Consider the following 17106-nt stretch of genomic DNA (forward strand, 5'->3'; position numbering starts at 1 on the left):
TCTCTCTCTCTCTCTCTCTCTCTCTCTCTCTCTCTCTCTCTCTCTCTCTCTCTCTCTCTCACATATGTTTTTTCGTTTTGTTTTTTGACTCGGGATGGGAGAGAGATAAACCGTTGCTTCATCATTTAGTGAGTCAATATGCCCATGATAAGAGAGTTGGGTTGTGTCTGTAGTGTCTTGTCAGTGCAAATTTCGAGTCGAGGTCTTATCAGCTTGTCAGTCTCTTATCTGCCTCCATCACACTGACAGCTTGTTGACGTAGCGGTTTTAACTTGATATTTGATTATAGACTTAGTACAGCGAATACACACTACATTATAAACAAGAAAGTGTATTATTTGGTTTCTTACAGTTAGAGAATGTATATTATATTGCCTGTTGTATCTTGGTTATGCGAGTAGTAAATAAAGGAGCGTTAAGACAACCTGGAGATAGTAAGAGAGAAAACAAAACATAAAGGTAGTGGAGACGTGATGGATAAGGATTAGAGTCTAGGGTGAATGGCTACCGTACGACATAAAATAGAACAACCAAATGTATAAGTGGAAACTACTGAGGTGGGATAGGGGGTGAGAGGGGGATTCATTTGTACAGTAGTGTGAGAAGGGAGGTTGAGGTGGGGTATGGGTGTCAGATGGTGGTTAATTTGTGCAAAAGGTGTCATAGGGAGGTAGGGTAGGTGTCAAGAAGAGACTGGTGTGGGGTAGGTGTCAAGAAGAGACTGGTGTGGGGTAGGTGTCAAGAAGAGACTGGTGTGGGGTAGGTGTCAAGAAGGGACTGGTGTGGGGTAGGTGTCAAGAAGAGACTGGTGTGGGGTAGGTGTCAAGAAGGGACTGGTGTGGGGTAGGTGTCAAGAAGAGACTGGTGTGGGGTAGGTGTCAAGAAGAGACTGGTGTGGGGTAGGTGTCAGAAGAAGAGTGGGGAAGGTGGATGGTAGTGATCAGTCAATATCGGCCGGGTTCCCCCACAACTTTAAGATATTTAAAGTGGTTTCTGGCGTCCCGGAAGTTTTACTCGGCCAGCGGGACGAGGATGGAATTAATGAGGTGACAAAGTGACGCGGGTAGACCTTCTTCCCTGATGCCCACCCCTTCAGTACGATGCCCACCCCTTCAGTACGATGCCCACCCCACGAATTCGATGCCAACTCCTCCAGTGCCATGTCCACCTTTTCAGTACGATGCCCATCCTATAAATGCGATGCCAACCCCTTCAGTACTATGCCTACCCTCTCAGTGCGATGCCCACCCCTTCAGTACGATGCCCACCCCTTCAGTTCGATGCCCACCCCTTCAGTACGATGCCCACCCCTTCAGTACGATGCCCACCCCTTCAGTACGATGCCCACCCCTTCAGTACGATGCCCACCCCTTCAGTACGATGCCCACTCCTTCAGTACTATGCCAAACCCCTGAGTGCAGTTAATTAGCCCCATTAAGTAAGATATTCTAAACCCTTGAGGGAGATGATTTAACCCCCTTGATTACGACACCATCCCGTGAGTGCAATGACTTAACCCATTTATTAAGATATCTTAAACCCTTGAGTAAAAGAATTTAAACCCTTGCTTACGTTGGTGAGTTAACCATTTGTTTACGATAACCCGTGTCCTTACTTGAGTGCGCCCATTTGTACTCTTGACTACTGTAGGTTTTCGTACTGTCAATGAGCCTGGCAGGCAGTTAAAACACCTGAGATTTCATAGCTCATACTTGTAGAAATATCCTGTAAATGTTGTTATTAATATACACTGACACATGTAATATACTGTAATTAGCAGTATTATAGGCTTTCATACATGTAAACATATATGGTAATTGGCATTAATATATTATCATATTTGTAATAATAGGCCGTAATTGGTGGTGTTAAGCATCGTAGGCGTGAGTACGTTGAGGACACAAGTATGTGCACACGGAAACTTGCGAACGATCTCCAGTGTGGTACGCTCACGGGGAATTCCCCCTTCTCAGGGCTGCCACAACAGCCACAGTTCCCTTGGCTTGTAACTTGGCAACACCAGATGACAGCCCACGTCTACTTCACGGCAGCTGGTTGGCGTCAGCTCCCATAGGCCCTAACCTAACCTATCTTATCCTAACGTATCCTAACACTATCCTAACCATTTAATACTGAGGCCCAGTTCTAGTAGACTCAGCCTCAGGAAACCGAGCCAGCTCAATCCTAGCGGGTCCCAATCCTAACAGGTCTCAAGCCTAACTGGTCCCAATCATAACAGGTCCCAATTATACTTGATGCTGGTAAATCCTTATTCAAAAGGTTAACGGGTTTAGCGGGCACATGTTCTCATGGGCCTCACACACGACTACTACTACTTGACAGAATGATATGAGTTATTAATGTCACCTTCGTTGCTGAGCTCTCTCTCTCTCAAACCGTACTGTACTGTAGGTCGTTACAGGACCCGTGGGAATATTTGTAATTGTTGTGAGGCTCCTTTGGTTGTACAGTGTTGATGGGATTGTGTTAGACCTAGAGTAGTGGAGGGGATTGTGTAGGTTGTTAATTTATCTACGGCTGCTTACTTGTCAGGGTTATTATTAATGTCGTTACTGGCATTATCATTAAATCGTATTGTTATTATTGATATGCACTGAAACGCTAAGGTTGATGTTGGGAAAGTACAGTAAAGCCTATGTCAAAGTTGATGTGAATTAATCTACGTGTTATCACTTCACGCCGTCCGAAATCTCGCCCAGTGTATAAGATAGTAGACCTTACGTAGTGTCAGTACTACACCTCACCCATTCTGGAGCGTCATAGTTTGTACAGGTAGTTATAGAACCCCATTAAACCACCAATGTTAGTACCTGTGTGTTTGGGATCCCCATTAAAGCATTATAACTTGGTTGGGTTTCATATTTGAGTCTCGCCATAGTACATACATTGTTGGGGAGATAAGAGAGTAAGGTATCTTTTGTTAGTGTGTCGCAGTGCCCGTTGTTCTTGAGCTTTATAGCAGGCATCGTAGCATCGCCTTTGTTGTAGCATTATAGCAGGTAGTGGTGGTGTGCGTGACCCCTGCTCATGAGGGCAACATACTTGTTATTTTTATGAGGTAGCGTATGTGGGACCCGGGTGTTGCTTATTACTGCCCTCTCACACAACTCTCCCTCCACCACCTTATTACTGCCCTCTCACACAACTCTCCCTCCACCACCTTATTACTGCTCTCTCACACAACTCTCCCTCCACCACCTTATTACTGCCCTCTCACACAACTCTCCCTCCACCACCTTATTACTGCCCTCTCACACAACTCTCCCTCCACCACCTTATTACTGCCCTCTCACACAACTCTCCCTCTCCACCCACCTTAGACACTGCCCCTCTCACACAACTCTCCCTCCACCATATCAAGGCCTCTCACACAACTCTCCCTCCACCTCCACCACCTTATTACTGCCCTCTCACACAACTTTCCCTCCACCTCCACCACCTTATTACTGCCCTCTCACACAACTTCCCCTCCACCACCTTATTACTGCCCTCTCACACAACTCTCCCTCCACCACCACCACTCTAAAACTCTACCCAAGTGCTGTAATATACAACCAAATTCACTGGGGCAATTAGCCTCAGACCGTTCCTTATGGCGCTCAACATGCCATAGAGGAGCGGAAACACTTGAGACCTCACTGAACCAAAAGAGAGCTACTAAACGAGCCCAACGACATCAGAGGGCTTAAGGCATAATTCCTCTCAATGAACAACATCCCTGTCACCTATGCAACAAGATCTGCGCCCCCAGGATTGGACTCCACAGTCATCTACGGTGGCATCAGAAGAATAACACAACTCATCAATCATCTCATCTGGGGCATCGTCGTCATTAACTTGGATGGACTACCATAAGTAAAGTGTGTGTGTGTGTGTGTAACGTTCATGAAAAAGAAAAATATACTTGTGGTCTTTAAACATCTTCTCTTGTCGGTAGATGACACATTACATGTATATAGTATAAATCCACATGACAACGCTGTATATTTATGTAACTCGAAGAGGCTCCTCTAAATCTCTGGTGAAAGTTGACCCGTGACACTTAAAAGCAAATGTTGAAAGTCAAGATAAACAAAAGATGTCAGGTGACACACACCAATGCCTTCGGTATGTGGTAGGTACGTTCCGCCACCATTATGATTATTGTATCTCTTAGAGCTCGACCTACACAGCCTTATCATTATCTTCCCCCGCAGGACGCACGATTATTACTTTCACTGTGGGGAAGGGGGCAGGGAAACAATGTATTTGAAAACACGTTGGTTAATTTTGATTAAACTTTCCAAACTAGTTCAATATTAACCCGAGAAGAACTTGTTGATTTTAGTTATTTAAGGTCAGGGCATCAAGGCTGGGTCAAAGAGAGGACCCATTAGTGCATAATATACAGTACTTGATGGATAGAACAAGGACAGACACACCACCTAGAGGTTTCTAAAACATTAAACATTATCGTGTCATCTTTGAACCTCTGATGTGAAAGTTAAAAGTTGGGTGAATATTACCTGTGTGTAGAGCACCTCACCGCTCTCGTGAGTCCCCTGCTAGAGAGCGCGTGGACTGTTGCTTTGCGGCTTGCGTGGGTGGGTGGGTGGGTGGGAAAAAAATCTCTAGCCTATGAACTAATTTTGATGAACGTCGGCAGGCGGGGTGGTTGCTTTTCTAGAAAAAAGACTAGCGTTAACGAGAACACCCGGTACTGTACTTCTGGCACTAACACGGGTGAGTAGGTTTCCTTAATATTGGTAAATGTGTCGAGTTTGGTCAATAATGAAATTATAGAATTTTGTTAGAAAGTAGGTCGATGGTCAAGGTTGAGTACATTGACCTTTGACAAAGTATTAAGAAGATGTAGGTCAAAGTTTAATTCAGTGGTCGGGATACAAGTTGTAGCCAGAGTGCGGTGTGTCGTCTGATGAGTGCCTTATTCGCTCAGTATTTGGTGTTAATTGTTGGGTACAGTTATTCGGGTTGTAGTGAATAATCTGGCTGACCTTTTGATGTGATCTCGACATGAACCACTGCCTCAGCTTAGACTTAAAATATAATGTTGGTGGAATATCCGACTAATACAGATTATCATGTTTGACACAGAAACTCGTGCTCAGATTAATTAATTACTTAAGACATGAATTAATGATTAATAAATTATTGGTACAGAGAATACACGTGGCAAGTTTTTACTGTCCTTTATCTTCTTCGCCAGTGGTCGGTCGTTTGTGTGTTGCGCACTCTTGACAAGCACTAGGCACTGACTCTAGAATGTACCTGCGCCAGTGTTGTTCAAGTCTGGTCTTAAAAGATCTCACACTCCCCCCCCAAAAAAGTTAGCTCCCATAATTACTGTACTTGTGACTTCTGAGGCTGTGACCCCTAGTGAGGCGGGCATCTGTTAGCTCCAGATAGGGACACTCGACTGAGTCAAACTAATTAATTACTTAAGGCATGACTTAAGGATAAATAAATTATTAGTACAACGAGATTATACTAGATAGTTATATGACAAGTTTTATGGATACTGCCCGAGGCTCACTGCACGTTTTTCTCACTTAGAAGTTGGTCCCAGAACTAGGGTAGAAAGTTATTATTTAGAAGGGGATAATATTAATAGGCTGTATTAGGATTATTATATTTTGTAGCGTTGACATTTTTTTCGAAGATACTGTAGTTATGGATGTAGATCAGCTGTGGTCTCTCAAGTGGTCAGTCTTACTTTAGTTTATATTTAGTTGTTTTTTTCCGATCGATGTTCAATTTTCCTCCGCGGTATAAAATTATTCTTAAAAGTTGTTTTAGTAAACAGTAAGACATAGTGAATAATGCTTAAATACCCTAGTAATTGAGCACTAAAACAACACAAAAAACAGGACTTGTAACTAGTGACAGGTTCTGTAGTTGTGACCTCGCTAGAACTGGTCTGTTTTCTGCCTCTCATTGTTTTCTCTGTCCGTCCTGTGTTCCATGTCCAGTCCATAACTTCTCAACCGTGGAAGGAATTTCAACGAAACTTTTCACAAATATGTAACTTGATAAGACTGTTGGTTGGCGAACTGAATTTAGCAACACTTACTGTTGCTCCTTTCTGGGGGCGTTTTGTCGGTTCTTCGGAGCATCTGTCGGTTTCCTGGAGCAACTTACGGTTTGCGGGAGGATTTGTCATTTTTATACACATAGTTTAATACTTTTTTGTGTGTGTTCAGTAGTCACACCCTCTAGTGTGATCCGCGTGATGCTCTCTCTCTCTCATATTAATTGTTGACTTTGTTCGTAATTAATCACGGGCAGAGCGTGATGGCCGCTCCCCATTATGCTGATGAGCTGGGAAAAACTTGGTAATAAAATGAAAGTTTGGGTGATCATCAAGTTTTCTCCCCCTGCCCACCCGCTCACACCCTCACTTCTACCTCAGCCTCCGGTTCGTACCCCTATTTCTCCCCTCACCATCCCCACTTCCACCACCCTCACTGAAATTAAAGACGATCCCGCATTGGTTTGGTATAGCTTAGAGTCCTTCTGGTGCTATAGTGATGTTATTGTATTCTATTCATATCAGAGAGAGAAGGGGGGGGGGAGGAAGGCCAGTATGCGTTAATGTCGTCAAACAAGATCCTTTTAAGGTGTTAAAACAAGACCTATAGGGGTAGGAACCGACCGAAATGAAGGTGCAGGCCTGGCCCTCGGGTGGCCCTCCTCCCACACACTGGGGCTCGTATGGTCGGCCTCTTGTTGCTGTCGTAGTCTCGCTACCTTCGTCTGACACTTGCTGGAGTTGGACAGTGATGGTGATTCTGGCTAGTTAGGCGGTGACTGTCTTGTATAAGGACGGGGACACGGGGTGAAGTTGGACAGTAATGGTGACTGGTTTTGACTTATGAGAAACCCACAAGTTTGACAGTGACACTTGGTTAAGATGGAGAGTAACCGTGAAAGTGACGTACCCACGTGTAGGAGAGTGACACTTGGTGAAGCTGGATAGTGCCCTGTGAAAGTGACGTGCCCACGAGTTGGACAGTGACACATACTAAAGTTGTCTTGTGACGGTGTCTAGGCGTTGACAGTGACAATACACCACAAGACTGATTGTAAATATTAAAGAGTTAATAATTGCGGAGACATCAGTATCTTTCCTCGGGAGTAGTAGGGTCATTATCATAATGGTAATACATAGTGACATTATGAATTGCCCTCGATGTTGAGAGAGAGAGAGAGAGAGAGAGAGAGAGAGAGAGAGAGAGCTGTGGATCGATGGCTCTTCCACCAGCTGTTAGCCACCACGCGCGTCTCCTGGCATTTGTTTTTAGATTCTCTCTCAGGTAGAGGGAAGTTACTCCTGATACATAAATGTTCACTGCTGTGTGTGTATGTATGTATGTATGTATCTACTGTATGTTGTGTTTTTTGTAAATGTGTTCGCTAGCTACCTTGTGTGAGAATGTGAGTGCTTGTTTGCTTGTTTACTTACGTACTTGTGTAGGCGTGTGGTTATAATGTGGTTGATTTGGAAAGAAAAACAAGCATGTAATGTTGATGTGGTGGCTGTTTGGTCTACATTCACCCCCCGAACCCTAAACCAAATCTAACTTAACCCACCCTTAATCTAATCTCACTTAACTTCCCACAAGATACACCTAATTTAACCTACCCTAACCTGTGCAACCAAACTTTATTTAACCTATCCCAAACCTAAACTATCCATAACCTAAGTTAACCTAACCATATCCCAAGTTGGGGTCCTATTCCGTGGATAAAGTTATTTTTGTTTGTTTATGTCAGGACGAAGAGCAGATCTTATGCCTTATGCCTTTTGGGGAGGGCTTATACATGCTAAGTGAGGAAGTGTTTGTGTGTGAAAATGACATACACACGCACGAACATGTCGATACAAAACACCCACCCACCCACCCACATGCGTGTGTGTGAGTGGGTGGGTGATAAGGTGGGCTCTCACCTGACACCCATCTCAAGACTTGGGACTGAGAGCAGGGGACCAACTTGCTCACACACTCATGCCTCTGTGTGTCGTCATCTCTCATCTGCGAGAACCAGTATGTTTTGGCGAACACACAGTTAATATTCTTAAGTCATCCAAACCTGATATACTGCGTCACCCACCTCTCTGTATGCCGTGACCTTGTTATATCGAGCACCCCAGGCTCACCGTGTCTCCCACTCACCCTCACTGCACGTGTTGGCCTCTCGAGTGACTGTTATCTCACTCAAGGGAATATAGGTCATCTTATTTCAAGAGTTAAGTCAAATCAAAAGGAAGAGGTAAGTTATCGTACTCAAGGAGTTAAATTGTCGTAAGCAGTGGGCTAATTTATTGTACTCATGGAACTGGGAACCTGCTCAAAGCGTTAAGTATTCTCCTCATGCCTGTACCCACTGCTAGATCTTGCACCACACTCAACCCTCACTATTATTTTTCTTCTTTTGTTTTTACCTCTTGCACAATCTGTAAGTAGTGTATTTATAGTTATTATCGTCCTCGTCTCTTTGCACTATTTTTCGTTTATATTTTTTTTTACATAACGTTCCCTTCCCTCTCTTGTTGTCATCATTCTCATCTTTTTTATTTAGTTTTTACATTTTACTAATTTTTATTCGATTTTTTAGTTCCTTACTGTTATCGCCACTCACGTCTCCCTTCGCTCTCTTTTAAGCTCTTTCTGATTTCACCCGATTTTATGTAACTTATAATTTCGCTGTTATCACCTTCATCATCTTTCATTACATTCTCTTTTAACCTCTCTCTGTTATTACTACTCCTCTGTTATCACCTTCATCATCTCGTTACATTCTCTTTTAATCTCTCAGTTTTTTACCCGAGTTTATTCCCTTTACCTTACCACCCCGCTTTTATTCTTTACTTTCTATTTTAGTCTTGCACTATTTTTACTCTTTTTTTATCATCTCTACACTATTTTTTTTTCCTGTGGTTTCGTTGTTATCCCCTTCTCGTGTTTCCCGTCCCAGCTGTTCTCTCCTCCTCCTCTTCCAACTCCTCTTCCTCCTGTTCTTGTTCCTCTTCCTCCATCACACCACTTCCTCCTTCACCATCTCCTCCTCCACCATCTCCTCCTCCACCACCACCGACACACACCACTTTTTCCAGGTAAGATGGAAGGCATCGGGTGAAACAAACACCATTGGCATTATTGTCTCGGCTTCAGCTCCCCCCCCCCCAAAAAAAAAATCCATACGCTTGTGAACTGCAGTGATGATAAGGTAAAAGTGGTTTATTTTAAGAGGAAGCAGTGATTTCTCCTCATCGCTAATAAGAGCATTGTGTGGTCTGACTTCAGGTATCTGGTGGCAAAGGAAAGGAAAGGGATTATCAAGACGCACTTAAAAGATTAATCTCCCTCACACAGGAAAACAGTTTAATCAGCCAATGATAATGTCGTGCAGAAGACACAGTGTGTATACGTGAGACACCACAGGCACCTCACCCTCCCTTCAGCAACACTACCATGAGATAATTTTCCTAGTGTGTCTGCTACAGTTCTCTGCACTCTTTGTTCCGGCTGAAATATCGGTGTCGTTTCCCATGCATTAAATATTCTTAACTTTAACTTCTCATAATTCCAGATGCACTAACTCTACACAGAAGCAACAGGCTAGGTAGAGGTGGGGCTTGAGGCAGTATAGTGATTGTAATGGTGAAGATTAATCATTGGGTGATATTTGTATGTATGTGTGTGTGGGCGTGTGTATTTATTTATTTATGTATACATACGTACAGTTAAAAAAAGTCGTGTTACATCCCCCTAGCGTTATGTTTTGAAACCCAGGAAGAATTTGGGTGACTTTACAACAATTCTTCGTCATGGGTTTCAAAATAAAATTATAAGGTTTGGGTAAGTGTACCGTGTCTCTCTTCTCTGACTATACATATACATTTACAAAATTACATACTTATACATATACGTATAATTGTGTTTGCATTTTTTTTTGTAAATGTTTGTCATATCCAAAAAATACATTTTTTGCTCAATTAAATTCGAAATTTCCTTGAAGTGTTGTTTGTTTTACACTGCTTCAAAATCGCTTTCAGGTATTGTACTTTAGTATTAAGTGTTGGGAAGCGATAGTTGGAGGTGGCAGTAGAGGTGAAGCTGTGCTGGGGTAAAGCTCAATATTAACTCGTCATGGTCGTCGGGTGAACTTGTGGTCGACCTTGACGTTGGCTTTAATGATCCCAGGAACTGGATTCACTCAGGTTTGTGCGATGAATATTCCTCGCTGCTTATGACGTAAGAGTTCACCTAACTGTTTGACTAATGTATGTATGTCCAAAAACTGCATCAAAATTATTCAGAAACTTAACTAGATACTTTAATTTGGCAGCTGTTAGGAGATGAATTTAAGACAGAGAATCATTCTGAGAAGATTCACTACCATAAAAATATATCTCGAAACAGTGAACGTGTCTAGTTAAGGCAGTGTTTCTGTATAATGGTGATGGTGTTTGCGGGCGTTATGTTTTTCCTTCACACCTTGTTGAGTACAGTACCTGTACTTGACCAGCAGCTGGCGAGTCGTAGCTTTGACGGGTCACTAACAAAAAACTTGTTCTCCATCGTGACAATTGACCATTACTGTCTAGTTAACTACAGTAGTCTGTGAGCATTGATGAATAGTCGGTTGTAAATTCATATTATAATTGGTAAGCAGAGTTAGTAGCTGTGTTTCGAGAATATATGAGATATCATATATAATTTTTTTTGCTAACAGGGCGGAGGGTTTAGAAATTTAGACGCGTTCTTTTTTTTTTACCATCCATTAAGCTTCCTGTTAAGGCTACGGTGTTTGTGTGTCAAGCCAAGCTAACTTAGGATTCATCCGCCCCGAGATGGTAGAGTAATATCAGTTTTGATAATCTTGTTTGGTGATGATGAAGAGTTTCTCTTCTTGGCATGGTTGTGCGAACTCTGTAGTCGTCACTACCACTACCACCACTACTACCGCTGCAACCACTACTACCGCTACCACCGCCACTACCACCTCCACCACCGCCACCACCACGACTACCGCTACCACCACTACTACCGCCACCACCACGACTACCGCTACCACCATTACTACCGCTACCACCACTACTACCGCTACAACCACTATTACCGCTACCGCTACACTGTTAACAACGCTTATACTGTATACCACCATTGTCATATATCCCCATTTCCATCACTGCTAACTGCTTTTTTTCTCTGACTACCAATATCGTTTATTACTACATCACTGTCCGTCTCAGGTTCTCAGCAAAATCAAAATATACCTGGAATACTCACTCTTCACGGAACACACTGTCTTAACGAGTAGTCATGCCAATTGAGTCACCTTTCTTCTCCCTTCACTACCATCTACCATTACCACCATCACTACAAACTACCTTTACCACGTTCACCATCAACTACCATTATTACCAGCACCAAACATTATATCACCAACTCCAATCACACTACAACCACCATCTACTATTACTACAACTACCAACAACTACTATTACCACCACTACCACCAACTACTATTACCACCACTGCCACCAACTACTATTACCACCACTGCCACCAACTACTATTACCACCACTACCACCAACTATGATTACCACCACTACCACCAACTACGATTACCACCACTACCACCAGCTCCAATCACACCACTACCACCACTAACCACCAACCATTACCACCAACTACTATTACCACAACCACCACCATCATTAACCACTACCATCGCCACACCCCATCATGGCCGCCACCCTTCCTGCCACTGTTTACATTTCTTCTTAGGGGTAAAAATCCACCATTTTAACTTATTTTGCTACAGCACTCTTCTGACCCTTCACAGCCAGCTTCTGTTGCTCTTTTATCAGGTTATGATGTATAGGACAACCAGACAACTGCTTTCTTGGGCAACGAGGCGAAAGCTTGTCGAGTTAGATGACGTGGAAATTGTATCTGGAGTCATAAAAGTTAAAATAAAAGGTGTTTCTGACGTGTGTGTGTTCTGAGGACTGTGGTGGTGGCGATTGTAGTTGTGGTGGTAGTTTTTGTGGTGTTTGTGGCTTGGTGGTGGTAGTGATGGTGATATTGGTGATGGTTATAGTGGTGGTGGTGGCCTGTTGGTGATAGTGTTTGTGATGATGGTGCAGGTGGTAGTGATGGTTGTGGCCTGATGGTGATAGTGGTGATGGCAGCCTGTTGGTAGTATTTGTGGTGATGGTGGTGATAATGGAGGTTCTCTTTTTTATATATACGGTGAGCCGAGATTCCTAGCCTTGTAGCGCCTCCTACAACGCCCCGTGCTGGAGATTAACGAGAGGCGCCTAGTATTATTTATCATCCCCACCAGTGTTTTTATGGCCTGTTGTGTTTCCTCGGTGTGTGAGTGTGTGTGTGTGATGGAGTGGAGGGGGTGAGGTTGTCAGTGGTAGGGGGTGAGGGTGTTAGTAGTGGGAAGGGGGGTGTCAGATAGTGGGAGAGGAGGGTGGAGTGGAGAGAGGAGGGTGTCAGGTAATGGGGATGAGGGTGTCAGGTAGTGGGGATGAGGGTGTCAGTGGTGGGTGGTGAGGGTCGAGATACGGGAATGGGCAATTGTGTGTTGTAGATGTTGGTGCGTTTGGTGGTGGTGGAATTGACGCGGGGATATTGGTGGTGGTGTTGGTGATGGTGGGAATGTTGGTGATAGTGGTCATGGGAAAGGTAGTAGACGCAAGGGTGGTGGTGGATGGAGTCAGAGGGATGGTGGAAACAGTGGTGATTGTAGGAATGTTTCTGGAAGGAGTGGGATAGACGCAGTGGGGGATATTTGTAACGGGTAGCAGTGGTGTTGTTTTAGTGTCTTTCAGAGATGACGCCATGGTGGTAGTGTAGTGACGCCATCCTTGCGTACTCTGAAGTAGAAAGGTGCGAGAGGATAAGTATTGATGTAGAAAGTATCAGTCAGGTATTGTGGTAGATGTACAGTCACCTACAAACGTCCTGTCGCCTCTGCTCCTGAACCATGAACCCCGAGATTCAGATTCATGAACCCGAAGCATTTATGTACATTAATATTGCATCAGTATCTACTGCTTCGGGTTCACGAGTCTGAATCTCGGGGTTCGTACATAAGGTTGTGGTAGGTTGAGAAGGTTTTGTCGCGAAGCAAGAGAAGATTGTGGTAGGTTTAGGAAGTAGTATCGTGAAGTAAGAGAAGATTGTGGTAGGTTTAGGAAGTAGTATCGTGAAGTAAGAGAAGATTGTGGTAGGTTTAGGAAGTAGTGTCGTGAAGTAAGAGAAGATTGTGGTAGGTTTAGGAAGTAGTGTCGTGAAGTAAGAGAATATTGTGGTAGGTTTAGGAAGTAGTGTCGTGAAGTAAGAGAAGATTGTGGTAGGTTTAGGAAGTAGTGTCGTGAAGTAAGAGAAGATTGTGGTAGGTTTAGGAAGTAGTGTCGTGAAGTAAGAGAAGATTGTGGTAGGTTTAGGAAGTAGTGTCGTGAAGTAAGAGAAGATTGTGGTAGGTTGAGAATAAACCGTGTTGTAATGACTTGAAAAATGAAGGCAAACAGGGAACAATTTATCATAGGGAGAGTGGAGGAGCAGCCAGAGAGAGGGCGGCTGAATGATTACGGTGTGGGAGTGTGTGGACGACACGGTGTTTGGTAGAATCCAGGCAGCATATCCGGGCATGTTTGATGAGCGTAGTGGTGTAGCCTGCGTGTGGTGAGCGTAGTGTGTAGCCTACCTGTGGTGAGCGTAGTGGTGTACGTGTGGTGAGTCAGGCCTGGTGAGTGTAGTGGTGTAAGTGCGTGGTGAGCATATGGGTTTGGATTTTTGTCGTGAGTGAAGTGCTTTGACTTAAACTGCTATCTTTGATTTCTGATTCTAAATTAAATAAGTCTTATCCAGGACACCATCCACTTCTAATTAATACATTTCATCCAAATCTATGTTCCCGCATTTAAGATATTTTACTCACTCGCTTAGACACAAACAGCAAAAAGGAACCAAGAATTGACCCTAAGCAGGCCAATACAGTGTCTCTTTGGCTTAAACTAGATTACCTTTTGGATATGTGTTTATAGAGTTTGCTGGCGGAGCTGGAAATAATCCTGTGATCGTCTGGGCTTGAGCTAATAAATGTTATGGTCACCCTTGCCCGCCCTCACATGATCTAGGGGACCAGAGTGGTGGTGTCGCCTAGCTGGTGTTCATGGAGGAGAGGAGGTGTAAGGTAACGCTCTCCTCCGGGATACTGGAACCTGGGGTGTTGTGTGTGACTCCTGCACAAGCTGGAAGGGTCGCTTGTGAACCGAGCTGCTTCATCACTAATAAGGTCTAGTACACTGCCTCCCTCCCTCCGTCCCACCAGTTTTTTTTTACTAATTGGAGTTAATGTTCATTTGGGCCCCTTTCCTAATATAATAGACCCCAGTCAAGCCTCATAGGATTTGGCCTGTCTTAATGAGTTCCATTCCATGCTGACAAGGTCTATTTCAGAGTGGGTCAGTCATAATAGGCCCCAACCCAACCATTGGGGTTAGACTTTAGTTCTAATGGGACCCCAAATCCTACGGTTAGGTAAGGGCTTATTAGTACTGTGGCCCACTTGGCCTGCAGCCAGGTCATTAACCCCGCTGTCTTGACTTTTTTTTCTCTACTGACGTCATTGGTTTGTTAATTAATGGTGGATGGTACACACAGCGGAGATACACTTGGTGTCTCCCTTATAAAATATTACAGTGTTGAGTTTGTCTCTCAAAAGTCAAGACATTCATTATATTGCTGTCTACAGTATGTGCGTTTGGTCAACTTATGATGATTGTAAAGTGAATAAATGAATACAGAAATATTTAATTTAAAAAGCGACTATAAAAACTGTTCTTCCTTATTTATAGGAAAACATCATAACTCATGTACCGTAATTATATTAATGGTGATAGTAATATTATTATTATTATTATTATTATTATTATTATTATTATTATTATTAGACTGGATTTTTTTATCGGATATAATATTTTTAAGACTACAGTACTACTACTATTACTACTAATAATAATAATAATTTTGATAATAAAAATTGCAGTTATTATTATACTAATGTTAAATCCATTTCTGTATAATATACAAATACACTGGAACTCGAGAAATGACGCTAAACCCAAAGACAGTTACAGTGATAGACGCTTAATAAGTGGGGGCCATTAATCAGGGTCATGTTAGTGGGTGAGACGGTGTGGCGTCATGGGTGAGTGAGTGAGGTGGTCCCCTGTCGAGTGCTTCATTATCTCCCACTTCCGACTAAATGTTGGGATGTTGCGATACCGTTCGTCTGTCCGGGTGTCAATGTATGTCTGCCTGTCTGTCTGGGAGGGTTTGTGCGTGGGAAATTCATTATGTGAATGGGTTAACAACACGATATATGAACGTTATCCGCCTGGTGGATAAACGAAGTAAACTTATTTTCTGCTATGGTTTTTAATTTGTTTGGAGTAACGTCTTTTAGGTTAGGTTAGGTACCCTCTATCTTCCTACAGGACCTTTTTCTCCAGGTGGGATGGGGTGAGGTATATTCTCAGCCACATGTGTTATTGAATGTGTTTGAAGGTAAACTATATAAATGTCTTCTCTGTATACCACATAAACTAGTAACACCACGAGAGAGAGAGAGAGAGAGAGAGAGAGAGAGAGAGAGAGAGAGAGAGTACACACAAATAAACAGCAGTATCGTGGCACCTGTGAACACCTGACATAAACCCTTTAAGGTGCAGAAATATGTATATCTCGTGTCCCAAGTTTGTAGATCAACTTAGCCTCACAGTCGAACTTCTTGCAGCTGTCTTGGTCGTCGGAAGCAGACATGTCCTGCAGTGTGTTAAGTAATTTGGTACACAGGTTTAATTTCCTCTTTTTACTGCGATAGTTTGTGTTTGATAATATTCTCATACCCGTATATAATAATTTTCGTTTCATGGTGTTATTTGTTGTCTTTAACTTTAATATGCAGTCGATACATTACTTGACCCGCGCGATTGGAACATTTGAGTTTAATTTGAATGTTCCGGATTGTATTGTTATGTTGGACGTTGTGTGACGGTATTTGACGCCCTAGTTGTATTAGTGTTTGTTTCGTTATGTGTTATCGGTAACGGTTTTATTCAGTAGTTTATAGCATACTATGACGTTATAGTTGTTATACACAGCTTTTTTATAGCGTCATTTGTCATCCTATTTTTTTTAATTTTATAACGTTATATGACGTTGTAATTATTATATTCATTATTAAAGTAGATCCACACCAACACCACAATGTTGATGACATTGTCGTCAACATGTTGGATAAAAGAAAACAACATTGTTACAGAGAAAAATTAAATAATCACATAGTCCTCACCAGTCAGTTTACTGGTCATGTTTCTGTGGCCACAATGTTACCAACACTAATGATGTAAACATTGCCGTGTAATTTTCACTACGTGGTTGATAACACAGTTACCAACACGTGTTACCGACAGTGTTGCTTTGTTGGGGATCCACCTTTATATATGCGCCATTGATGATATAGTTATCAACATGGAGGGGAATACGGAGGAAGATGTACAAGGGACCGCGAGAGCCTGCAAGTGAAACCCCATTATCCAATCACTGCCGCGATTTGTTATTGAATGTCGACTTCTTAATCCAGTTACCTGTTGGGATCCCATTTAATAATCGACTCTAGTCCCCAGTTTTCTTCTCCGTGGGGCAAGATGCGATGGTCAATTTGATTTGTATTCTATTTATGTATAAACGGAGCTTCTGCACCTCTGAGAATCTTGTCTGCATTAACAGCTGCCAACATTCAAGATCGATCGGTAACTATTGCACTCACCTGCCTGAGCTTGTCATTGTTATCCGCTAAGATGTGTGAATCGCCACCTGATCAGTGCAGTATTAATGGGCAGTAACAGGTGTGTGGCTGTTGGCTAATAACGTGCTACTGTATTAGTGATTTTTTTGGTAACAAAATAAAGGAAACTTGAAACAATGTTGGACCCATCTTTGGAAAGTAAACGAAACGATTTTATTTAAGTGAATGGAAGTTTGACCGTAAAA

This window comes from Homarus americanus, unplaced genomic scaffold (assembly GCF_018991925.1).
Source record: "Homarus americanus isolate GMGI-L3 unplaced genomic scaffold, GMGI_Hamer_2.0 scaffold24319, whole genome shotgun sequence".
Classification (NCBI taxonomy): Eukaryota; Metazoa; Arthropoda; class Malacostraca; order Decapoda; family Nephropidae; genus Homarus; species Homarus americanus.